Source organism: Ambystoma mexicanum, chromosome 12 (assembly GCF_040938575.1).
Source record: "Ambystoma mexicanum isolate Mex_15411 chromosome 12, UKY_AmexF1_1, whole genome shotgun sequence".
NCBI lineage: Eukaryota > Metazoa > Chordata > Amphibia > Caudata > Ambystomatidae > Ambystoma > Ambystoma mexicanum.
Window position 1 is genome coordinate 166903086 of NC_090936.1, and position 25970 is coordinate 166929055.

The window sequence follows — 25970 nt, forward strand, 5'->3', positions numbered from 1 at the left end:
AGACTTAGATGGGGATGGGGAATCCCCATCTATATGTGACCTGTACTCCTGACGAATATGCCCAACATGGGGACCGCTTAAGAAGCGTGTGTTGAACATGGATGCCTATAAAGGGTAGCAGTGCCTGGGAACAAGCTGAAAGAAGGGCTAATGAATGTAGAAATACTGGGGGAGGTTATTTGTTACTGTAGGAGTAACAAAAGGGGGAATTTCGGGAAGGAGATGGTCCTATCCCACCCCCCTAGCCACCGCCAAAGAGAATAAACTGCATTACAGCTATGCGTGGAGAAGCCCCCTCATCTACTGTAAGGGTAAGAGCCCTATAACATAACCAAGCAGGCGAGTAACATAACCTATGCCTTGGCATTGGGACTGTATTTTACACCAAGCCCAGACGCCATCTTTTACTGGGCCCGAAAACCATAATTCTGTGAGGATGCGGCACTCGCAACACCCGGGCCTCTCTCACAGAAAAACCAAGCCATCCACACACACACCAGGCAGCTCTGCACAAGCCTTGTTCCCACAGAAGTCCATCCGTACACTGTTCTTTCAATGTTACAAATACCTAGTATCGTTTCTCAAAGAATGCGCACTGCGGAGAGCGTGAGACAGAAACAGGCCTATCCCCAATGGTCATCTATCTCCACTCAACTGTCCGTGTCCCTTCAACTCCCACCTCACCCAGTCAAAGCCCACCAATCCTGACCCCCCAATCCCATTCATGCTGATAAACATCTAACCCCCTCGCCTTGGCAATTCCAGAATGCCCATCATAGACCTAATCCTGGGCAGCAATATATTCTCTCAATAACAACATACGCCTGTCCGTATCATGAGGCACCAGGGAAGGTAGGCAGTAGATCAAGCACCCAGGAGAGACACTTGTGTGCGATGACTGCGGTATCAATGAAGCCCTGAATGTGGAGGTCGGCATGTCAATATATTATCCCCTCTTTTCAAAGGACCACCTTGCATGTGATGTTCAGGTATCTGCCATTATTCAGGAATTGTCAGTACCTGTTGTTTAGCTTTGATTGGTTGGAAATGTAATACCCCCCGAACTGACCTTCACTGTAGAGATGAGCCCAGCTGACCCACGTGCACCAAGATCGACTGGTAAGCAGCAGCGAATTAGGGCCTGGCATCCCATATAGAGCAGGCCACTCTATAGGTCCCCCACCAAGCAGCACCACGACATCGGTCTTAGCGCAAATCGTCATCAATGATGCGGTTGTCTTTTATAATGTGCTTCCCGTGTAATTTTTGGCAGAGCGCTCTCGGGCAGCAGAGTTCTTTGCTTGCATTTTTCTATATTATGCTAACTTTGTTATCTTGCAAAACTATCTCTTGGTCTCATTCTCTGACGGGGTGTATCACTTTGATTTTGTATTATTGTTTTTTGGGACACGTTTATAGGTTGGGTGCCTTCAATGCCATGTGTATTAACAGATGGCATATACTCACATATTTGCTGTAAGAGCATGTGATGTAAGAGTGTGTGGCTTGAGAGTGTGTTCTGTAACTCGTATCAGTGTTTGATGTGCAAGTGTCTGGCATATGAGGGGCTGATTTACTGAGCTAAAATATAGGTAAGTTACCCGTTCACCAAAAAATGGCTTAAATGCTACTTACACTATTTTATTTTAGCTTAGTAAATTTAGTTTTACTTGCGCTATTTTTTTGAGCTTAGTGAATCCGCCCAATACAGATATATATATATATATGTGGGGCTGAGTTACTAAGCTAAAAAAATAGTGTAAGTTACACTTGCACCACAAAATGTCTTAAAATATACTTAAACTATTCTTTTGAGTTTAGTACATTTAGTCTTACTTAAGCTACTTATTAGCTTAGTAAATCAGCCCCATGGGGTATGTGTGTATAGCGTATAGTCATATGAAATACACATCCAATATGCCTCCAATACATATGAAAACTCACATTAAAGTGAGGCTTGATGTTGATGTGAGTTTTTATATTATAGAGATAAAGAGTTGAATAAAAGTTTTACGTTTCACACATGTATGTAATTTACATCTACAAGTCTCTTATACATATGAAAACTCACATCAAAGTCAGTCCTTTTTTGGATGTATTTACATGTGCATAGTAATGTACATGTATGAATGTACATCATCTATACATTTCCGTACAGTTCCTATAAAAGATGCACATTCACTCTATACATGTGTGATCTATATATATTACATGTTACATGACTGCGCTAGTGGCCATGTAGTTATGGTTCAGTTGCTAAACCCATAGGAAGAGCACTTTTTTGGGCGGCTTATAACTTCACTCCCCCTGGACGAATCCTCGCCATACTTTGCAAAAAATGTATATGGCCCACTCTGAATTTCTTTGAAATGTTTGGTGAGGTTTGATCTAGGGGGGACAATAGAAAAACAAAAGAGATGATGGCTGGAAGGTTTAGAATGAATCTTAACCTCTGGCAACGCTCTGGGCAACCCTCCAGACCATTGTTCTTTGCCTGCCAAGCCATTACAAAAGGGGAAAGACCATATCCAAATCATGCTTGGTCCCACTCCCAAAGGGGTGGTCCAGCCCAAACTGTTAGGTCACATCCCTTTTGCACGAGACCACAAGCATCCCCAGACATGTTTCAGCCTTGTTGGGCGTCATCAGTGAGGAGTAGCTTGGGTCGCTTGTGCTTACTGTTTATCTCACTATGTGAGAGAGGGTATGCCCAGACGTGGGTCCCTTGCTCGCTGCGCCATAGGGAACCAAGCTGCACCTCACTGAGGAGGCCCAACAAGGCCGAAACATGTCTGGGGTTGCTTGTGTTTCCGTGCAGAGGGGACCTGGCCTAGCAGTTCGGGCTGGGCTGCTACCATTGGTAGAAGTACTTGACTGATTTACATGTGGCTCGACCCCTTTTGCAATGGCGCAGACGGGCTAAAAAACCGGTGGTGTGGAAGGTTGCCCAGAGCAATGCCAGTGGTCCAGATTCATTCAAAACCTTCCACCCATCACTTTTGTGCTTACTGTTTGTCTCACTATGTGAGAGAGGGTATGCCCAGATGTGGGTCCCTTGCTCGCAGCGCCATAGGGAACCAGGCTGCACCTCACTGAGGAGGCCCAACAAGGCAGAAACATGTCTGGGGTTGCTTGTGTTTCCGTGCAGAGGGGACCTGGCCTAGAATTTCGGGCTGGGCTGCTACCATTGGTAGCAGTACCTGACTGATTTGCATGTGGCTGGACCCCTTTTGCAATGGCGCAGATGGGCTAAAAAACGGTGGTGTGGAAGGTTGCCCAGAGCAATGCCAGTGGTTCAGATTCATTCAAAACCTTCCACCCATCACTTTTGTGCTTACTATTGGTCTAGGGGGGGGCAAAGTTATAGGCAGGTCCCAAAATGTCTTTTTTTCCCATAGACTGAATAGAGAAAGAATTTTGGTCACGCCTACAGCCCAAACCGCTGGATGGATTTTCACAAAATATGCAGCAGGAGCGGCTGCTTGGTCCCGAAAGCGTGCTTTTGTAAATTTGGTGGAAATCCGTCCAGTAGTTTTTTTTAAAACGACCAAAAGTAGGTCCAAAAAAAATGTGTGATATCTCACTCCGCTCCGCGGACACACTTCCCTGTTCGGACATTGAACGCACCCACGGATTGGATGGTGAAAAGCATGAAGTGCGTCAGATTTTTGGAAACGCCCGCCATCTTGGATTCGGACATTGCGGTAAAAAAACATATTAAAAAACACAACATTGCACTTGTCAAACTTATCAAATAATCTCTTGGGAGGTGTGGGGTGATGAGGATGGGAAGGGATATGGCTGCAAGAAGCAAACAAAATGGGTATTTTTCGCTGTTAAAGTCCGCAAATGGTTCAGATGTTCGCAAACAGTCCTGACAAGTTCACGGACACCTCAGCATTACAGGGTTGGTGAAAAGCAGTTCTTGGATGGCTTATAGCTTTGGCGCCACTTAATGAAACTGCATGAAATATTGCAATTTTATTCCTGACCTGATTCTGCATGAGTTTGCAAAGCGTGGTGGGATTCTTTCAAGAGGGGGCAAAATTAGAGGGGTGGTCCCAAAATAATGTAAAGGCTTATAAATGAGGTGCCATTTGACGAATCTACACTTAATTTGGCAAACTGACAATAGATGTAGATATAAATGTTTTTGCGAAGTTTGGTGGGATTCTGTCAATGACATTTGTGATGTCATCTTTGATGTCTTGGGGTTTAGTCTTAGCAGTGCACAGGGATGGCGTGAGTTATGGTTGCTTAGCTTATCATAACTGGCGAATTTCTGAGGTTTTTCGGTTTTACCTGTACCCATAACATCCCTGTAAACAAGTTTTTTCATTGAATATATATATAATTTCCGGTTATTCTGACTATCTGCTTTTTGCCCAAAGTGCACAAGAGCTTAACAAGATCTAGAGAATATCTCTAGATTTATAGATGAGACTCTGGTATCTTTTGTTACTACTCTGCCCTCTTATTTAAAGGACACCAAACACTTCCTGAGTCGTATAGAAGGAATACCATGGGAATCCACTTATCTACTTACGACATTAGATGTAGTCTCTCTCTCTATACGTCAATGAGACATTCGTATGGCCTCAAGACATGTGCATTTTTTCTACATACCAGATCTTTGAATTATCTTCAACATGGACAAATGATACTCAAGGTGATTTCACTCTGTTTAACCAACAATTGCTTTCTTTTTAACAAGCAGTTCCATATGCAACTCCAAGGTACTGCAACGTTTGCTCCCTCATATGCCAACTTAACTATGGGCTGGTGGGAGAAGTTCATGGTATGGCTTCCCAGAAACAGTCCGTATACATCTAAAATTGCCTTACGGCTACGGTATATTGACGACTTATTTGTCATTTGGGAAGGCACCAGCTCGGAATGGTTGGATTTCGTCAAAATTCTAAACATCAATGACCTTAATCTGCAATTCACTGATAACCACAGCAAGGCTGCTATCACATACTTGGATATTTTTGTTACTGTGGCTCAAGGAGAGTTAATTACCAGTTTGTACAGAAAGCCCACCAGATTCAACATCCCACTACATGCCAAGAGCAACCACCCGACATCCCTTAAGTGGAGCATCCCATATGGGGAATTCATTCGCATACGAAGAAACTTTTCAAAGATTGACACCTTTGATAGCGAATGTGCCATTATGGCCCACAAATTTAAACATTGAAGATACCCTAAAAAAATACTAGAGAGCTAGAAAGCTAGAGACATTGGTCACTCTTCATTATTGTTAGCAGACACTTTGAAACACAAAAGGGTGAGACACGGCTCATTTTGAGCTTTGGAGACGGAGCTCACAACATCCGTCAAGTCATGCAGAGACATTGGCATATCCTTAAATCAGATGAACATCTTAACAGCATTTTGGGAGATTGCATAAACATTACATTTCTCATCACCAGCGTATTGACTAACGGCTGGTTGAATATCGAACCATTGGGTTTTTATAAATGTTCAAAATGTAATGTGGTACATTTGCTGTTAATAAGATGTGTTCTTTACATCCTATCTTGGGCAAAAACATCAAGATCACATCAAGGATCACATGCAACACAGAGTTTGTGGTCTATGTGTTGAACTGCCCTTCTGACATGTGGTATGTGGGAAGCACAAGAGGGAAATTGAAACTGAGAATGCTTCAACACATTAGGGCCATCAAAAATGTAGATCCCAACTATCCGATGGCTCTGCATTTTCAGATCAAACATGGAAGCAAATTGGAGGGTTTTTCTATCTTTGGTATCCAGTCAGTGCCCAAATCACCCAGAGGTGGTAACCGAGAGCTCCTATTAAGACAATTGGAAACCAAGTCCATTTTGGATCTTGAGACGAAAAGACCTAGGGGTCACAATCTTGACGAAGAATTATATACGTTCTTGGGCACTTAAAGTCTCTTTGAACCTTTCTTATCTACACCAGTTGCCCATTATTGTGACCCGTTATCTGTCCAACAGCAGGGGCTTGCTGCTTCTATTATTATCTCTATATGCTCTTGTACGATTACTGTTCTGTTACGCTTCATCAAATTCTTGAATGCAGTATATCTCTCTTTTATCTTTTATACACATTTTTGGTTGTCTTTTCATGGAACTTTGAAGTTTTTCTTGCTTACATATGTTTTTAGCCTGTTGGTAGTTTGGATTCTAAGGTGGATTCATTATGATAAGCTTTTTTTTATACAGAAATGTCTTGACTGCATATGTATTTGCCTGTCCCTGTGTTTGACATTGTCACTATTTATATCTAGGATGTCAATTGTGGTCTGGAGGCTGCATACATCGTTCAAGGACTCCGTTGCATGTACAGCCCCCCCCCATCTTTTATACTATTTGCAGGCAAGTCGCTGATATTTTATGATGAGAAGCACTAGGCACTTTATCGCAGCAATATTGATATGCATTATGCATTTTAACACGAGCATTATTTACATGCACTGTGCACTTTAATGTTGATGAACTTTACGTTTATCCTCCAGCAGTCCATGTATGTATTATCCACTTTATGAAATCTATTTTAGAGGTTAGGACTACTTTCAATATATTCATAATGTGTTATGCTTATTGCATTACATCTTGATTATAAGGATATTTACCAACTTGTTCCATAATGTATGAATTATATAGCTTTCCTACTTACCTCTTAGCATACATGGATGGAGAGTACTGTGCACTTTATTACTACTGCTGCTAGTAATTATTGCTGCTTGGCACTATGCACTTTACGGTTATCATGTTTAACAATTATTGCTGTTATGCATATTTTGCACATTCATTGTCATTTTGTGACTTGCCATTGTTCATGTTTGGTCGCTATTAGTGGCGTTATTGCAGTGTTTTCTGACAGCTGTCTATAACACTGTAACACAAGTGAAATGTAAGCTTATATAGATTGCTGCACTCCGCAACCGAGGGAAAACAGTTTGTTTTTCAGAAACCACTGCTACACATGTTTTTGCCCCCCCCTTTTTTTTGCAAGTTTAAAGATATAGATGTTGCCATTAAGTACAATTTACAATTGTTATATTTATACATATTCTCTTAATGATGGAGCCAGCTACTTGTACACGTAGGCTCCTGTATTCCAGTATTTTTAAATATGCAAGTCTAGTAATGTGCTTCAATAATGTTGGGCACATGATTATGCGATTCTCTGCCATGTATTCAGGTGGTTTAAACGCATACCTCTCCTTTGAGTAGCGTTGCGGTTTCCTCGATTTCCTCTTCTTGTGGCATTTAATATATTTCATTGCATCACTGTATTTTTGAGGGTATAATAGCTACTGGGGCCACTATTTGCACACGCACTGTGCTGGTATAGGATGTTCAAACATGGCTGCTTGGCGGTTTTACAAAGTGCTGACATGGGTCAGTGGCCACTCTATGCACTTACCATAGAGTAGACATGGTTTTAAAACAAAGTCCCTGTTCTGTGTTCCGCCTACCTAAGTGATCAAGCAGTCAGAATACCGCGAAACGCGTCGTCTGCTACCCAGGCTTTTCCTTCTCTGATGCACATCAAATAATAAAGTGATTTTCGTGCTGCCTGGACTTGCTGTTGTGTTCGTTACTGGGCTGATTTACCACTCCATATTACAACCTGTCCAACGTGCAGTTAAAACTATTTTTATTTTTAAAATTACGAAGCCACCCATAACCAATCCTGAAATTTCATATATAGGGGTACTTGCCTCCAAAATTTTCTGTATGAATTTTTCAGACGTTTTCTTATAAGGGTTCAGCAGTTAGTAAGATATGTTATTTTCTGAAACTACATAGACAATTCATCTTAACCTTAACTATGTCACGCACTAGCGCAATTGCATATATTTTTTTTTTGGGCATGAAATATTATTGACAATATTATTGTACTTGTATGTATCCATTACATTATTTTGTACCTGTTGTGCACAGTGAAAAAGTAGTTACAACACTGCATTTAAGGAATATGTGTTTTGTTACCTGCTCCAGTAGGGTCTCTGAACTCAGTTCGCTGTGTACTGTTTTGGTCTAAGCGCTCGTTCTACTAAATGTCCTGTTAACATGTAGAAAGGAACTATGCAAAAGGACATTTCCTGTGAGGAAAAACCAAAGACATAGTGTTATCATACTTATGACATTTTCTTTTTTTTATATATATGTCTATTGAAATCAGTAACATCTCAAAACATTCCAAATTAAAATGCCACATCCCACCTCTAACTCAGGTTTAGTCAGCAATAGCAAATGCATATTTTCAAACCCCAGTAAATTTCATAACCATCCAACATATATTAAAAATACTCCTTCCTCTACTCAGATTCACTACCTCAGAGTGCCCAAAGAACCCAAATATGGCATGGAGGGAATGCAAGCAAGGACCTGCCAAGAAAACCACTACCTTCAAATGCAAAGTAGAGCCACCCCTTCAAAACCCTTGCTACTCTCTCCATGGAGATGTCATCACACACCAACTTCAGGCACATCCAGATGCCCCTCTCACACCCACCAAGTATCTGAAATAAAAGAGACACAAGGCCGCTAGAGGACCTTAGAGAGTTCCCAAATTCACGCATCTGGCCATTAAAGAAAAGCCAGTGGTGAACAATTAAATACATAAATGACTAAAAATAAATTAACAAAACGAGTTACTGATTAACAATATATACATAAATGGTATAATGTTGGTCACACCCCTATTATGTCACAGCCCAACACCTCATAGTTGTCATGCATGCTGGACGTGGTTCTACCTCTTACGCTCATAGAACAGCTAGACCGTTCTATTCCAAATGGCGGTTGTTCGATACGTTGCCGGGAAAACGACGTCTGCACTTTTCACGTCGCTAAATTCACGTGTATTCTGCTTTGTCACGTGAACTACGGCATTACGTATATAAGTAGCGTGGAAACTTCACTCGCTGCTTCTGATCGAATCATTTGGCGTTGTGTAGCTGAACCTCCGATCTGCGTCTTTGCAGTTTTCCTCAGCTGCTTCTTGGGCCTTCTATAGCGTGTTTTCCGCCACACGCTGATTCCTGGAGCTGTTTGTTCACGTGTAATTCCACACGCGCACGTTGTCTTCAAACGTGGCTGTCCTGGGCTGCGAGTATCCTGTTCGCGTGCAAATCCACAAGCGCACGCTGTCTTCAAGCGCGGCTGGCCTGGACTGCGTGAATCCTGTTTGCGTGTAGTTCCACATGCACACGTTGTCTTCAAACGATGCTGTCCTGGGCTGCGTGTATCCTGTTCGCGTGCAAATCCACAAGCGCACGCTGTCTTCAAGCGCGGCTGGCCTGGACTGCGTGAATCCTGTTCACGCGTAATTCCACACGCGCACGTTGTCTTCAAGCCTGCTTCCAAGACTGCGTGAATCCTATTTGCGTGTAATTCCACACGCGCACACTATTTTCTTCGCGGCTGTTCAGAACCGCGTGTACTTTGTTTATTTCACAAAAGGGCGCTATTTCCAACTCCTGCACCTGTGATATTAACAGGGGGATTTATTCATTTCTATACTTTTCTCTACGTGGGAAGGAAGCTTTTCAAGGACTATTGGAAGGTGACAGTGAACAGTACTTTGGACGCTATCCTGTGGTGCATCAACCCGGTATCTAGCGTGAGCCTCGTTCCGTTCGGGATAAGTCTCCCTTACTAATCTTCCCTTCCTTGTTGTTTGTTCTACTTCTGGATTTTCCTCAAGAGACTTCTGCTGGATTCTTCTGCCCTAGGCATAAGGTCAGTGTGTGAATTAATGCCAAATACTGTTCTATCATAGAGAGTCAATTTGGGGCAGTTTCTTATGATACTTTATTTTATTCTAGGCTGACTTCCTATACCTTACCCACGCCCTTTCCAGTGATCCATCTCTCTGCCTGTTTTATCAGTCGAAGAGTTGTATCATTTGGAAGGTCTAAACTTGACTTCACAACTATCAAATCGTGTGACAGGGATCCGGAAGACCCTACCATCTGTATCCTTTTGAGTACCGTATCCTTTTCAGTCAATACTTTGGTGCTTTATGACAATAGTTTATTTCCTTTAAGCAAATGTTTAGAAATGCCCTGATTCAATTTACTTTGCTACCAATTATTCCTCTATTGACTTAACTGAGCATGCACTCTGTGAATTGATCTGCGAGGTGTTGGTCAGCAAGGATGGGTGCAAAGGTTAAAGGCACTCGTGATTGTTTAAACAGCCTAGACCAGAACTGACAATGGAACTCCTCATAAGCGACCAGAAATCATCAAGGGGTGGATGTCAAATGCCCCTTGGTGGAAAGCTGCAAACTAATAATGTCATATGATTCAGTAACCGGTAGTAGACCCTTGCTTTCTCAAAAAGGGGGGCAAACCCCTTTACCTTATGGTAAATAGTATCAGGAATCAAAACCCCAGTTGAAATGAGCAGGTCACAGTCCCTATAACCCCTTGTGCCAGAATGTTTGTGTGCAGAACCCAATCCCTGGCGTTACTCGCTGGACTTTCCAAGACATTCCGGGTTGCCGGTGTCCTGAGACCAGCGCAAGCCCACAGAGGAGGCAGAGTCAACCTGAGGCTGGTGGCGCAGGGAGTCGCTGGCGAGACCTGCAGTAAAGACACGAAAGGAAGAGGGGAGCTCCAGATTGAGGAAGAATCAAGGGAGAGAGACCTCCGCTGAGCCTGCGCTCCGGCATGAGAATTTCCCATACCATCAGGGATTAAAACAGGAGTTACCCTCACATTTCCTATTAAAACTCACCAGAAAATCTCCCCAAAAGTGGAACATTAGGAATATTATGCCACCAGTCACAGTACGCTGATAACCTGTGCTGAGACAGTGGCCAGAGTTTAGCCTCCTTTTTTCAAGTTTTCCACGCAAATATGTGCCCTGGGTGAAGGAGGCAGAACCAGATTGGCCAGGGAAAGGGGACCAGTCAGTACGGGGTGAGGGATACTCGTCACAGGAATCAAGGTGTGTTGGTCATCCGGGTGAGGCCAGAGGTGGCGGTGGACCAAGAGATCAGCAAGAGGAAGGAGGAAGCAGCAGCATGTGCGGGAAATTAGTGGAGCAGGCAAATCATTGGTTGAGAGGTGATAGTGAGTCTGTAGTGTGAGTGTGCGTGTGTGCGAGTTAAGTGTGTAAAAAGCATAGTGTAAGGAGTGAATGTGACAAGGCTTGTGCAGAGTATAAGAAAGATAGTTGAGTGGTGGTGTGGGAGGAGGAGAGTAGTGGCATGGGAGGAGGAGAGTAGCAGTGGAAGGAAGAGAGTATTAGTGGGAGGAGGAGAATATTAGTAGGAGAAAGAGTTCAGTGGGGATGCAGAGAGCAGTAAGAGTAGTGATGAGGAGGAGTTTAAAAGTGGATAGGAGTGCGAGAAGAGGTAACAACAAAGGGAGAAGGGGAGAGCCAAGAGGAGTGAAACATCAAAGGGATAGTAGAAAGGGATGGTGGAGCAAGGAAAGGGGTCCGGTAGTGACAGTAGAGATGAAGAGGTGTGGGTGTGAGTGTGAGTGAAAAAGTTAGGTATCCAAGTGAGCAAGTGCAAGGCACTTCCCAACACCATTAGAACAAATGGATACAGCAGGGTCACTTATGAAGTCCCTGAGGGAGCTAATAGAGTCAACATTTTAGGGAGTCATCAGTAGACTAAGACAGGAATAGACAGTAGGGTCTACCAATTGATAGCACTAACATGGGGTTAGCCATGTCTGGGTTAACGAGGAACCCCATGGGACATGAAAGAGAGATGGCCCTAGGGCCCACACATGAAAAATTAAAAACCCTTCAACGACTTATATACAGTGGCAAATACCAAAGTGCTCCCGTTGAAATGGAAATCGAAGAACGATGGAGCCAAATCCTAATGGGAAACAACAGAAAGATGGTTGCTACCATCATCCATTTATGGGAAATCATTACTTCTGAAAACTGTGATAGTAACCCAGAGTATTAAAGTTAAAGACATTTAAGATAAGGACAATGTTAATTTAGCCGAATCACAAATATAAGGTTTAAGATGTAAACCAAATGCATTTAAAAAAAAAAAACACCCTGCAACTGTCCTCAAGCCTCAGACTATTCTTGTTCCATAAGTAACAACACTAAAAAGGGGACTTCATGTAATGCACTGGTTTGGCAGAATAAGTGCACCAGAAGGCCTAGTCATAATTCTAGAACATTCTTAGGTTTTGATTACGTCAGGTGATTAGTGACATATACAGGTAAGGGGTCTGGCGTGGGTCAGATTGGAGCTGGCAGTTCCCATCAGGTGTAGGATGCTGTTATTCCTTGACTCGCAAGACTTCAAATAAAGATGCATGTTTATCATAAAAAGAAATTAATGTGTTGGCCTGTTTTCTGTGACAATTCTAACGCTGCAACTCAGACCTGTCAATCTACGTGGGAGTACCACTGAGCTTGTGGATCACCACCTCTTGTACATCCCGGTGCACATCAGACTACGAGGTAAGGAGTCCTGTTTAAAAAAACTCAGAGGGATAGTCGGGAGAAGGCTGGCTGTAAGTGGAGTGCTTGCGTGGGCAGCTCGGGAGAGCCAAGGATTTTCATGACGACTAAACAAGATGTAGATTTGTTTCAGGGTTATGCTAATATGGGTTCGAGATTATGGGTAGGTTATTTAGTTTTGTTGATTATCTTTGCCTAGATCGAAATCAAGATAATCTGAGTGATATACCCGTTATGTCCTGAAATTGATCTGGAAAAGTACTGCTGGTTTTGATTTCTGTTTGTTTTGGTCTGGCAAGACTTCACAGTTGTTGAGATATCTGCAGACAGAAGAAGAATAGAGAACTCATTCAGATCATATTCCCACACACTCAAATTCACATTATTTTCCAACTAATATTGAGCACCTTCTGGTCACGTGAAAAGTTTAAGCGAACAGCTGGGAGATTACTTGGACACTTTAAAACTCTGTTACCCTTTAAACAAATTGGATACGTCTAGGAAAGTGAGTCTTTGATAATGTTCTTAGCCTATAGCTCAGATTCCAATTATTAATCAAGCCTTCAAATTACACTCTTGAATACTTGTCTCTGGAAATTGCTGTTAGATTTTCCTAAAAGTTTAATTGAATTGAAGTATTTTCTTCTTGCTTATAAACTTCTTATGAACACATTAGTGATCCTCAGTTCATACCATCCGGATGCTAACCTTTAAACCTAAATCTAACTATTCTAATTATCTCTAGCCCATTTGAACTGTGCACATTTCAGAATTTTATTTTTGCAGTATGCATTGTCTTTAGCTGATGGGGTAGTATGGTTACTGAGTCATGAAATACACCCCTAAAACACTGCTACAACTTCTCGCACTGTCTCAGTTCTGTAACAGCATGAAGATTAAAGGAAATCTTTACAAGACACTGCTCCTTTTCTAGAGCAGCATCTCATGTTAGCAGTTGCGTGTAGCATAGGTGTGCGGGGAACGGACTCTGTGTCCACATTAAAGAATGCCGCTTCTCTTCATAGCACTAGTTAATTATGTGCGTTGCATGCACAATAGAAATAATACGCCACCTGGCCACTCAAAAAATCTCTTGTTGCATGTGTCATCTCCAGAGAGGGAGAATGCACTACACTCCTCATAATCCTTTGAAATTCAGAAGATCTGCAGTATTTTGGAGCTGTACCGGTACTTGCCGCTCTCCACAAACAATAATTTGTAAATTATTTATTTTCGTACTTCTATGTTCCTCTGGTATAAGCGGTCACTGACATGAAGAAAGTAGTTTCTCCATGAATAACTGAAATACTTCTGCCTTCCAAAATGCTGCACCTCCACCAAAATCCTGTCACTTGAATACTCTAGGTTTTCTCCTTCTTAGGTAAGAGATATATTCTACAGTACATTTCCTAGAAGGGGAGATTCAGAAACGGACCCGTTCCCTAGAATTTAACTGCCAAAAAGGCAGTTTGAAATCTAGCTGAAGATTCCATATCTCCTGCATTCAGCCTCTGGACCAATCAGCACACAGAACCTTCTTCACCATCTTGTGCAGGGAGAAGCCTAGTCTACTGAAGGAAATCTAGTTAAGGAAAGAACCTTAAAAAATGAAACAATAAAATCCCATTCACCAAGTACTCAAAATACTATCCCACTGCTATCTAAACTAGCTTCCCAACACACATACTTGTAAGCTCTGACTGCAGTTCAGACATAACCAATCAACAATGTCTCCGGTTAATCCACTTTCTCTCAGGAACGCATAGAAAGTAGAGTCCCAGTATGTGTGGAAAAGGGCGATTGGGTTGTTGAGTGAGTGGCACTAACATTGAGGCACAGACACGGGCAAGGGGCATTCAAACAGGTGCCCAGGCCACCTAAGGGCACACCTGCTCATTACATGTTAACCAATTACTACAGTGAAATGTGCAACTTTTCTCAAAGACTCACACTATCTTACATAGGGCAATAGACATACTCAATTTTCAGTAAAAGGGACTTTACATTTGAGACGATTAGTGAGTAAAGGAACAAAAGGCCTAAGAGCTGCTAAATCATCCCCATTGAGTTGTCCTCAAATTGTAGATGATGGACAAAACGGTGAGAAAGGCAGACGACTTGATCAATTTTCATCAATGTGCGCATGCCGGCTCTGCGTGTTCAAGCTATCATTCTGACCACACCAGTCCCGGTGGTTGTTCAGCCTCTGGAACTGGTAATATCTCAATAGCCCTTTTTTGGCTAGGACAGTCCAGTTTTCCAGGCACCCCTTAGACATGTTCTGAGGGTAACTGGTGTTGAAGGAGACAATATTATTTTTAGGGGCTTGTTATGGGCCATCTTACATGGACACTTGGGGGTTTAAGACATTTGGCCTAAGAGCTTCTAAATATACACAAAGAGCCTCAGCTTTTTATCAAGTAACTCCAAACGGTGACCCATTGTTATGACCCTGCCTGTGCTGGCATGAAACGGCTCATGAGAGAGGTTATGCTGCCAGAAGGTAGACAAAGGCTTAGGCACACGCCAATTAGCTGGCTGCTGATTCTGGAATAGGAGAGGGTCTGGACCAAGTTTGGAACCGGATTATAGCCACAATTCCAAAGGTGTGTCCCAGAAAGAGCAATTGGGGCAAGAGAAGCAACTGCAGGCATAATAAGCGAGAATATCAGCAGATTATCTGGACCATTTGAAAAGCGAGTCTAGCCAATATTGATGTATCACCAAACCTGATGAGACCGCTCAAGAGGCAATAGCAAATTGACGAGGAGGCATACCTGATATGGAAAGGACAGTTCAGTTTTCCGGGCACCCCTTAGACAGGTCTTGAGGGTAGCTGGTGTTGAAGAAGACAATATTATTGTTATGGGCTTGTTATGGGCCATCTTCCATGGACACTTGGGGGTTTAAGACATTTGGCCTAGGAGTTTCCAAATATACACAGAGAGCCTCAGCGTTTTATCAACTAACTCCAACCGGTGACCCATTGTTATGACTCTGCCTGCGTTGACATGAAACGGCTCATGAGAGAGGTTATGCTGCCAGAGGGTAGACAAAGACCTAGGTACACGCTAATTGGCTGGCTGCTGATTCTGGAATAATAGAGTGTCTGGACCAAGATTGGAACCGAATTATAGCCACAATTCCAATAGTGTGTCCCAGAAAGATCAATTGGGGCAAGAGAAGCAACTGCAGGCATAATAAACGAGAATATCAGCAGATTATCTGGACCATTTGATAATCGTGTTTAGCCAATATTGATGTATCACCAAACATGATGAGACCGCTCAAGAGGTAATAGCAAATTAATTTGGCTCTGGTCCCCAGCCTACATTAAAGCACAATTAATGACAATTTGTACAGAGTGGCAGAATACACTATTTTCAGAGCTAGTTTCAGTAGCAAATCACTGTGTCATGTTGCAAAACAAAATAAGGAAAATATTGAAAATAATCTTATGAAATTACCGTTACATAATCTGCAGGGCCCCCCAGTAGGGAAAGGTGGGTACAGGGTAGGATTTGGTGGCAGACGCCGGGGAAGGAGAAGAGGAGCACCAAACAGGATTCACCAAGGACAACCCAGGGAATATGTAGATCCCATAGCATGTAAATATTGTAAGTAGAGGAAGTACTGGAGGAATGAATGCTCATACGACCACACAGAAACAATCCACTACCTCCTACGGGACAGGGTAGCCTCTAAGGTTATTCCAAATAAGCTACCCAACCCCTGAAATGAATGAAGAACATTACTGAGACAGCCTGAGATATGACCTCACTATTTACTATATGATACCAGTAAATCAGGAAGGACCTTATGTTTAACGTGAAGTTGATGGACAATCTGTTCTGTGATTACTAGGCAGCAGAGCTAGTAGATCAGCTATACAAACTTAATATGTGCATGATGATTTTCTATGAGAAAGCAATTGGCATATCCATTGTTGCAGTACAACACTCTCACTGAACCTGTAATGGTTATGTTAGATCCAATCGCTGGCATGCATACATTTCTTCTCATCCACCAGCTCCTATTAATTTGCTTGTAAGACATCTGTTATGAAAATGTCATTGCACTATTTACTGTACATCAGAAGGAGTATTTCTGAGTATCCCTAGTAAGATGTTTTATATACACTGCATGTTCTACAGGAAAGACATATCTAACCTGTAACGGGGGATTCGTTGACCAGATCTGCAGGAATTGATTGATGTTTATCCATGAATCCCTTTGGGAACTGCATGACAATGAATGCTGAACTGGTTAAAATGTGGATAGATCAGTCCAAGAGATGATCTCCTAATGCTCAGTATGCTCTGAAACCAGAAGCAGAAGAAGCTATCACACCAGTCATAAACTCCCTCTTGGAAAAAGGGAGCATAGTTCCCACCTCTAGCCCCATGTACCCATGTAATACATTGTTGCCTGTCTAGAAGCCAGACAGTAATACATGTAGATCTGTACAAGATCTAAGGGTCGTAAATTCAGTAGTTATCCCAGCTTTCCCAGTGGCACCCAATACTGCGATACACTTTACTGTTGTTGATCCCTGTTCTTTATTCTTATCCATTACAATACATACTGAAAGTCAATTCTTCTTCCCATTTTCCTATTGTGGAATTTGGTACATGTGGACAAGTCTTCTCCAGGCTTACACAGAATCATCCACACTTTTCTCTTGCATCAGTTTAAAAAGTATTTAGCTCATATCAAATTCCCTGGAATATCAGTGTGAATCCATTATGTGGATTACATGTTTTTAACATCCCCATTTTATGAAGCATGTAAGCAGTATCAGCCCTACTACTGCCTGTTCATAAGAAGTAAACCTGTTTTTTTTTATATGCATGAATACCAAGGTGCAAAAGAATGATTAATTCAAAAACGTGTTTGTTTTTCCAGTTAAAACATATTTTTACTGGCTTATAAAATACTCTTTCTGGGAATTGGACTTAGATGTTTTACTCCCTAAAACATTATTTGCTCTCAACTTTAACAAAAATAGGGAGTAAAACACTTCCAAATCTTATCTGGACCACTAGGCAGGATACTAAGGTATTGCTAACTGCTCTGGCCAACAATTAACACAGGACATTCAAGCAGAAATTGCAATTGTGTAGAGAACACTTTTTGGGCATGATATTATGATTAAACTTTGGGGGTAGCCCCTACTAAAAAGGAAGCAGTATACACAATTCCAAAATGATCACGCAGATGAGAGCCTTTTCTGTCTAGTAGTGGATATTGGGTTACACAGAGGTAGTAAAAACATTACAGTACCATATGAGGGCCAACACTACAGAACCCCTTCAGTGGACACCAGAGGTAGACAAAGTGTTTGACAATTGTTTGCCTCACTCCCAGACTCGAAATTAGTCCCTTTGTCTTTTGGCCAGCAGAAAGAAATCGGATTGTAAGGTTACCTACTGACTGAACAGGACTGGACTGAAATTACTCCTTGATGGGTTGAATACTTGTTAGGATTACTGCTGCAGATTGGGAAAATGACTGAAGTTAAAGGGAATTGCATATTTCGGATGTGGTATTTAATAAATATAGGCAGGCTTTGAAAGTTGTGCACCGAAATGCCATTCTGTTTAGCCTCTCTGATGTGATTTGGTAAGTCAAAGAAGGTGTAAGAGAAAGGCCTTTCTTTGCCACCACCTTGCGTCTCATACTATCCTTTGTTCTCTTAGGAAAGGGAACTATTATGTGCTGCTGCAGATGCAGAGGTAGAGGGGTCTTCAACACTAAAAATACCCCCCCCTCTGCACCCCATAAGAAATTCAACAATCAAATCTAATATTCAACGGTAACGTTGAAGACATCTAGAATGAACAAAAAGAATAAGAGCTAGAGGTAAACGCCTTGATGAACGTTGAATTTTAGATTGTAATGCAGGGTAGAATTAAAGGCCTCTCAGTGCTGGCCCAGTTCTGATGAAACCCGAATATCTTTTCTAAGAGGGTGAGGGACTAGAAATGCTTCCAATGAACAGATGTGTGGAATATTTTTAAAATTCTATTGGTCTGATTGGCAAGTTGTTGGACAAATCTACTTGTACTGTAAAGAAATCTACATGTCACGCTGTGGCCTAATATATATGGCATATAGATACAACATTTTAGCATTCATGCAATGGCCTACAGTTGGAGGCCATTAGGTGGTTTCCTTCTTGCTTCACTTTGGTGGGTGAGGGAGGAAAGAGGACGAGGTGGATTGAGCTTTGAGGTCAAGTTGGTGGGTTGGACCCACAGTGCTAAAACTGAAAGCCAGGCACTTTGGTCTTGCAGCTGAGAAGAGTAAATGGCTGGGGTCTACACAAATATGAAAGAAGTTTTAGATTATTAGCACAATTCTGTTATAATATTTACAAAATCATTGGGCAGGGGTCGATCAGGTATTTTCCATTTGTGTTATCTTGTGGAGGAAACCATGGCTCACTTTATGTTTTTGTGTCCCACCCTTAGTGCCCCGAGATTTCAATATATAAAGCCTCTTCTAAGAGTTGCAGAGATACCTTCTACAATTTGCCCACTGTGCTAGTTGTGGTGAAGTATATACATCGGGCATGGCTTGCAAGACCGAATCTGTCAACATGCCATGCAAGTTGGCATGGGTTGCCCATGCTGCGCAATCCTGTTATTCCTGGATTACGACACATCACTTTGCCTTCCTGTATGAGCTATGGCTGTGCTTAAAATGGAAGCTGTAGAACTGCCAGGGTAAATGAATGTATATAGGGGCTCCGAATTATCTCTCCCCTTGGGTGTCCAGATTTAACCATATAATTGTACTGCTGCAAGACGTTTTAGATATGTTTTTCATGAATGCATTATATGACTCTTTTATTTATTCATGATGAATTTGTATGCATTGTATTTATGTTTTTTGACTTTATGGCTAATGCCGAACCAAGTATGATTGATTGATTGATGTAATGTTTTAGCATAACTAATACTTCTGATGATGTGCATTTAACTGAAAAACGGAGGTGGTGCATGAACTCACTAACTAAATGGAAGCACATCTCCATGCACAGAAATATAATTGCATAATTGTTGCCACCTGAATAAACTACTCACTGTGACAATAAGCTGTGACAGGTCTAGACCCCTTCTCTTGGTTTTGACACTCCAGACCTTCCCCATTGGCTCGCTGATCTCTCAGTATTAAAATCACCCCGCTACCCCGCTGAAAGAACTTTAGATTGACCAGAACTTTCCACTTGTTCTTTATCCAAAAATTGGATGTTTCTTTCTGTGGCTGTATAAGATTATATTTCAGTCCAATATATTTTTATGGTCAAGGGCCGTTGAGCCATGTTAAGATGGATTTTCAAAACTAGCCACGAGGGAGGGTTCTGGGATGCCACCATCTTTAGTGAATTGAGTAAAGGACAACTGGGTCTAGCCAAACTCAGTCACGTTAGTACGCTGAGCAGTAAGGCCTAGATTTCAGGAGGTGTGGGGTGGTGTAATGGTACAGTGTGGCAAAAACAGAGTACTGAAATCAAACAAATTAGACATTAAGTATGTAATCAGTTAAAATCACATGCATGCAGTATTACTAAATCCAAACTATAAACATCTATACATCACAGATGGTGTTCTCACCAGATATCACCCGCACGTTGCTTTAAAAACAGTAAAACAGTTCGGCAAGGCGAGCAGTACAGACAATGTAAACAATTCAAAAGCAATAGTAAGGCATTGGAAAGCGATTACCTGCCTTATAAACTAAGGACCCTATCATGTGAGAAGTAATTTCCCGCTATGTCCTAGTGTCACAAGTCCCATGTAAGTCTATAGAAGAGAGTAACAAGTATTGCCAAAGTCAATAGGTAGGTAAAATCTTACAGTAGTGAAAGAAATAAGTTCCAAAGATTAGGATTCCTCTCCCAGTACTACCTCTCCGAGGAAGCCCATGGATCCTTGGCCAGAGCGCCACCAATCAAGACCATGCAAAGGGTAGAAACATTGAGGACTTTGCACCCTTACAACTTATGGTAGTAGGTTGGAAACATGTATGCAAGCTCTCCCCCTTATTTCAATTCAGCTAGAAAGCACTCTATGGGTTTCTAGATTTGCTGGGCTCATTCACATTGTTTGTTGGTTCTGATGCAGGGTGTTAAGGGGCTGAGGGAGCAGTGATTGTTTATGATTTGATTTTGGATCCGACTAGGCGGTGGTTCCACACTCTGACGAAACGGTTCCAGTTAACCTGTAGCTGGATGACCCAGGCACCTTAAAACAACAACCTCAGTAGGACCCAAGATGACAGGAGACCCCCCAGGAAATGACTGCAGAAGGCAGCAGCGAAGAACACCCCCAAATAGAGGGTTGCAGGCAAAGCTCGTGGCAATGGCAAAAAGGATCTCTGCTCCAGGAAGGCCCCTTTTTGTGATGGCGAGAAGCAACTGCAAGTCACGTCTTGGGCCACCAGCTGGCAGGCTGGGAAGTTGCAAATCAAATCATATAACAGGGATGATGCACTGGAGATGCCCAGGTTGAAGCCGGTCGGCCCACAGGAGTGTTCTGGGGCACTTTCAAATGTTTCAGGAGGTAGGGTTGTTGTGCAGAGGTCTGGAGTGGTTGGTCCCACCAGCTGAAGGGTTGAACCACCAATGAGGGTCTTAAGGAGATTATTCAGAGAGACAGACCTACACCAGGAATTGGCTGGAGGCAAAGCTCAATGTCTTCAATGGTCATCCTCAGGCTGCAACTCTTCTTAGGGGTCTTAACTGGAAACAAAGATCTGATGAGTGGCAGCAGGACCACTCATTTTATCCCAAATTCAAAATTCAAGCCAGGGTTTCCTTCAGCCCACCAATGGTAAGGATCTGCACCATTTAAATGGGCAAGGGCTGTCCAATCATGGGCAGCTTCTTGCACTGCATATGCTCAGCAACAGAGATATGGCTGGCTGAAGTGTAGATTGGGACGAAACAGTTAGAGCCCCAACATCCGGCCAGATGCCCCCACCACCTCTTTGCCTAGAAAACTCAAAGTTTTGACCAAGAAAGGGCTTACTTTATATGGCAATTCCTGAACTAAGAGGGCAGGAAGAAGGCCAAAGGACAAGATGGCCAAAGCACAAGACCAGAAAAATGTGGGACCAAGCACTTATAGCACTTATGAGCTTGATCAATGCCATGCAATTATGCACTGCGCTATCAGTCCAAGAAATGCACATGCTTGCTAATCCTACTCATCTAGAAATCCATGAGCAGAACTATATACCGGGGGCCGTCTAGCACGTACTTTGCTAATCACACCTATCTGGGAATTATTTAGCAGAACTACCTACCAGGAATCCATCTAGGAGAACTACAAACCGAAGCCCTAATAGCACTTGTGAACTTGAGTATGCAGTACGCTGTCATTCCAGAAAATTCACGTGCTTGCAATTCCTACTAATCTGGAAATCCATGAGCAGAACTATAAACCGGGGGCCGTCTAGCACGTATTCTTTGCTAATCCAACTGTCTGGCAACCCATCTAGCAGGACTACCAAGGACGTCTCTAGCACCTATACAGTAACGACAGGAGTTGGGACAGATATTCCTTTTGCAACCGTCATTCTTCGCCAAAGCAATTTGACCCAACAAGACACAGGGAAGACCTTAGCCTAACAGCCCAAATCCAAAGGGAGATACCACCCCTCGACATGCACCAGAAGCTCAACAGGATCAGGGTTCCACTGGACACTCAAACACACCATTATGCTAACTCTTTCCTCTCCACCAACAAACAATAGAATGCAGCTATACCCCTCGATTCATTCAGCCTAGCTGCACACATACTTACACATGACCATGATCACCTCAACAGTATTTAGAAGGTAGCTATACCCTCAAAAATGGACCTAGCTGCACACATCTCATTCACAAATTCCAAAACTGCCAGAATGCAGATACCCAAGTGCATTGGTCTTCCTGCACACATTCTACTGATCTAAAACAACCACTGCACCACACCTAGCACTAGTATGCAGCTACACACCACTCATTCCACACTGGCTGCACACACACCAAGTGCACCCAAGCCTGTTTTACTATATTAATCTCTCCACCGACCTGGACTGCAGTCGCAGAGGGCGTTCAACCCATAGCGCTTTGGAATCATGACAATGGTAAATGCCGCAATCCGAATGCCCAAACCCATAACATGGAATTGGGTATGTAACTTTTTCACTTTGCGCCACTGCGGTCCAAAGTGATTATGGTGTGCTGCTTGACCGCAGTGGCACAGAGTGACAAAGTTAAATACCCAACTTCAGTTGTAGCCAGTTGTTCAACTTCGTGACTCTGCAGCCTCTAGGGCGGCAATGGCTGAATATTTACTTACTAGAGAACAGAATAGGCCAGCCCTTTTTCTGCCAAAAGGGAATACCACTTGTGCATTTCAAGCGCTAAATACCAAGAAAGAATACCTGCGACAAAACGTTGTCAAGCTTGAATGTCTTTCCAAGAAAGAGATCTGGGAGAGAGGTACTTTAGAAAGCTACTTGAATAATGAGAAAATACCAAGAGGACATAGGATTCTGACATTTCCAGATTTTCAGAATACAGATGACACGGATCTCCCAGAAAAGTGAGAGGCTAATCTCAAGGGCAGCTCGAAAGTGATTCTAAAAATGTTGGTAGAACATGCAACAAGGGAAGAAGCAAGAGCTGTAGAAGAAATTGAAATTATGAAAAAATAAATTGCAGGCCGAGTGCCTCAGAAACCACGAAGACTAAGGGCCTCATTACACGGTAGGTGGTAAAAATCGCCAATTACCGGCATGGCGTAATTAGCGTGTCCGCCCTCGCAAGAGGCCGCAAATTGCGTGCCATTACGAGATCCCGGGCACAAGCCTACCGCCATGCCGGTAATGAGCCTACCGCCATGCCGCAAAAGTCCCCAAAAAGTCCCTTAAATGCACCGTCGAAAGCGCTGTTAGCACTTCCGACCTGCCGCCACATGCAAATAGCAGTCTTCGCAAATAGCGGTGACCGCTAATAGCGGTTACCATAATTTTGCGGAACCGGAAATAGTGTTATCGCACCGTAACGGGAAAGAGCACAGCGGCCATCTTTAAAAACACAATCCATTGCCATCCTCCTTATCCAGGACACCTTACCAGGAACCACGTTGGAAAATACACCAAGGACACCGTAAAGATGCCCAAGGCCGTTAAAAAATCGTCTGAGCGGCAACGCAAGGAGGAATTTAGCAAGGAGGAGCAGAAAATGCACAGGTGGTTTTCAATAACGACATGCGTCGGGAGACCATTGTGAAGAAGAAGGCCATCTGGGAAGAGGTAGCCCACAAGGTCAGCGTGGTAGGCACCACAACCCGCACAGTTAAAGACTGCCGAAAAAGGTGGGATGACCTCCGGCTCCGTGTGCGGAACATTCTATCCTTTAACTGCAACCTGGCTACGGGCACAGGAGGAGGCAGTGAATCGCCAATCAAGCTCACTGAGTGGGAGGAGATGTGTGCATCAACTATCGGGGTGGAATCCATAGACGGAGTTGGACAAATGGAGCATGGCATGTCCATTTCGTCCGATGGAGGTGAGTGTATGCATCAAACAATGCACAGTGAAGTGTGATGTTCCCCCAATCATGTGTCCATATGAATGCCGTGGATCCAGCCACAAACAAACATGCATGCATCACCACATACCCGTACAACACAGAGCCATTCATGCATGACCCACCCAACATCCCCATTACCTGCATCCACACTAAAGAGCCCTAAATGCATAGAACAACATGACGTATTTATTTAGCTCAAGGCAGGTCGACCCATGACTGATGGTTTTCCACATTTCTCACCTGTACAGGATCACACACTGACACTGAGGAGGCACGCACTTCCACACCTGCTCCCACATTCAGCAAAAAACCAAGGAGGGATGCCACAGGGGACACTGCCACATCCGCAAGGGCAGCCAGGACGAGTGACCATGACCACAGGGACAAAGGCAGCCGGAACACCAGTTGCACGCATCCACAGGCCATGCCTGCTCCCGTCGTGGCACCCACGAAAGTATGTCTCCCAGCAGGTGAAGGCAGCATTGAGGAAATGCACTCTGCTGCCACCAGCTCAACGGGTGAGGCAGCAGCCACTGCCCCACCTTCAGATGAGGAGGAAACACCTGCCATTGATGATGAAAGCCAGAGCCCCAGACCAATAAGCCCCTTACTGGCAAGCCCGAGGTTCTCTTCAGGTCCGGGTAGTCAAGGAGAATCACCCACCCCTGAAGGGCCATGGAGCCCCCAGGTATTCTCTCCTGATGCAAGTGCAATGGATCCAGGCGCATCAGCCATCCCACCAGCACCCACCATGCAACATGACCTCTCGTCCATCTTTCAGAGGCAGACCGAGGTAACTGGCCTAGTAGGGCAACATGTGGCTGAGACAGCCCGCCTGAGGGAGGACATTGCTACACTTGCACAGCAGACGAGGGAGGGCATGGAGGCATGCACCAACCGAATCTGCAGTGAAATGGCCCAACTGCGGCAGGCCATGAACCGCATAGCAGACGCAATTGAGCGTCGGTGCCCACTCACGGCCCAGGAAGAACCAGGCCCCTCCTCGTCTGGGAGTTCACGTCATACTAGTCCCCCATGCCGGTCTATGCGGAACCTGCGGCGCACCGCTTCACAACCACCAGATGACGATGCAGGCACTGGCAAATAGGGCCACCAAGATTCGGGTGCCACATGTGGCGATGGACACATTCACGCCATGAGACTCACATGGGAGTGTTGAGGGGGGAGGGGGATAAGGGTGTATTTGGGTGTGTTGAAGGAGAGGGGGGTAATGGTGTATTTGGGTGTGTTGAGGGGGGAGGGGGGTAAGGGTGTATTCGGGTGTGTTGACTGGGCGGGTAAGGGTGTATTTGGTTTGTTGAGGGGGAGGGGAGTAAGGGTGTATTTGGGTGTGTTGAGGGGGCAGGGGGGTAAGGGTGTATTTGTGGAGTTGGGGTAATGCACTTTTTATCACATTATGTTCAATATACACTGTTCTGAGTTTGAAACCCAAGCGTGGTCTCCATTATTGTGTATGTGTCATTCATTGTGGACAGGGTCCTTTGTGGGCCTCGAAACATGCACCAGGGCAACAATACCCGTCTACGTCCATGCTATTTCACCTTGGTGCCTGAAGAGATTCCAGAATCAGATGCTGATGCACATCGTGTGCCTCCTTGGCACTGCCTCTTTCATGTCCTGCCGGGGCATTCCACCCGCACTCATCCCCAGCCACATCATACTCTTCTGGTGGTTGCATGTCAATTTCAAGTGGCATAGGCACATTCCATCATATGCACATTTTGTGATGCTCTACACATGCCATGATTGTTTTTGCCACTTTGACACGGCCGTACAGGAGTGCCACACCCAGGCCGCTTAGGCAGCGGAGCACTGTTATTGGAAGGATGTGCAATATTGTTGTCCTCTTCCTGATGGTTTTGTGGGTTCCGTACAGGGGTTAGGAGCCACCTCCTCAGTGGATA

At 43.7% G+C, this 25970-nt stretch overlaps 1 protein-coding gene across 2 annotated transcripts in view; it reads right to left on the bottom strand.

The window, feature by feature from the left end:
- TSPAN8 (tetraspanin 8) overlaps window positions 1-25970 on the bottom strand; it is a 663429-nt gene that overhangs the window by 597384 nt on the left and 40075 nt on the right. For both annotated transcript variants that reach the window (XM_069627690.1, XM_069627689.1), the window contains exon 2: window positions 7992-8104. The gene's annotated coding sequence lies outside the window, so the exon portion shown is untranslated. The remainder of the gene's footprint in view (window positions 1-7991; window positions 8105-25970) is intronic.